Source organism: Styela clava, chromosome 2 (genome assembly GCF_964204865.1).
Source record: "Styela clava chromosome 2, kaStyClav1.hap1.2, whole genome shotgun sequence".
In the NCBI taxonomy this organism is placed as follows: domain Eukaryota; kingdom Metazoa; phylum Chordata; class Ascidiacea; order Stolidobranchia; family Styelidae; genus Styela; species Styela clava.
Window position 1 is genome coordinate 25,693,141 of NC_135251.1, and position 1,786 is coordinate 25,694,926.

Below are 1,786 nucleotides of genomic sequence, written 5' to 3' on the forward strand. Positions count from 1 at the left end.
GCAGGCCTGTCACTCTAATTCTTTTTAAGGTTTCACCGTTTGAAATATCCCAAGATTTAGACAAAATACGAACAATTGTAATTTAAATTATTGCAAAAAATATCGATCTAGATATCTTGCATTAATTATTTTATATATCACATCACATACCGAGAAAAAGTCGTATGCGGCTTCATAGGTAGTTAGTTTCAGAATAGACAAAAGTACATCGCGTGCACAATTTACTGTGTTTTGATTTCAGTTACTATTGTTGCGCTCGATTCTATGTAGCCTGGTTACTTCTCACGCACATTAAGAGATTGGAGACTTCAAAAACGCGTCCCAATACCCCAGTCCTGACCCCAACCTATATCGGTTAATTGTTACAACTAGTCCGTGCTTTCAAGCAATTAAAGTCTGTAAACAGCGATTAAAGTCTGTAAACAGCGATTAAAGTGCCGCCAGATTCTTCTGTGCCTTTCAAATGCTGCCCCAATATAATTCAACTTGAAATCGGTGAATATCTTTAATAACAATCAACAGACACTTCAAATCAAATCTCGAACCTGAATCAGGAAATTAGAACTTGCCGGGTACCGGAAACGGAACGTTGTTAATGGAACGTAACGTAAATCTTGATACCGGGTATGAGGAACGTAAAGGAACGTTGTTAATGGAACGTTGTTAATGGAACGGTTTTCTGCCAAAATAATAGATAAAACTAAATAGCTTATATGGCACAATTAATCAAATATAACAGCATTACCATTTTACAAGCAATAACAATTCACATCAATTAGCAGATAACCATATGTCACAATTATGTACAGATTAAATCACATAGGATAAAATAGTATTCACAATACTAAAATACAGAATAAATCATACGATAAAACAATATTTACATACCGAATGTTTAGGATCTCCAGGCAACTCAATTCAACAATTATAATCCAAAGTAAATACAACTTAACTTATGTGACTAAATACAAGAAACAGCATTTATCATTCTATTTGGACTATATTACAACCCTAACCTGTATCCCTACATTATATTACAACTCCAGTATGAACCGTTGATTTTAAACCCAATTAATAACTTGAATTCGAATCGTTTATCCTAACCGCGAATAGTAAACCCAATATTAAACACGATAAACAACTCCTAGCGCAATAGATTACACTGTATACAAGACAGAAGGTGCCAACTCCTCGAAGCAGCGTGGCGATAATTTAGAATTCCCGGGATTAATCGAGAAACAGGACTATGTCGCAATAATGCTGCGTCGATACGTTTGCAACGTCTGCGTAACAACGTAATACGTCATCAAATTAGAAACACGTTATGATTCTCGCTAACAACTATTATGGTATATATTAAGAAATCCTAACATAACACCAAATTTTGTGATTTACAATGTCTAAAAAGCGTATTCAATCTGCTGCGAGACTGCTAAAACAAAACTCATGGTGATATCTTCCGTTTTATATTTTAATTTTAATATTTTATAATGCCGCAATCAAGAAATTGGGTTGCGGATCACCTCTTTATCATTTATTTCTTCACCGATTTTTATAATATAGTATTCTAACTTGTTTGTGATGAATGTAAATTAGAAAGATTCAGAAGATTTCAATAACATACTTGCTCTTTAGACTCGATTCATCCACCTCTCTCAGTGATGCATAATCGGACAAATAACTCCGCATGTCTTTTGATGTATTATGATAAACTGTCTTTTCCGCTTTCAAGAAGAGTTTTAGAAAGCTGAACTTTATGCGAGATAATGAACTGTAAGTAAATTTT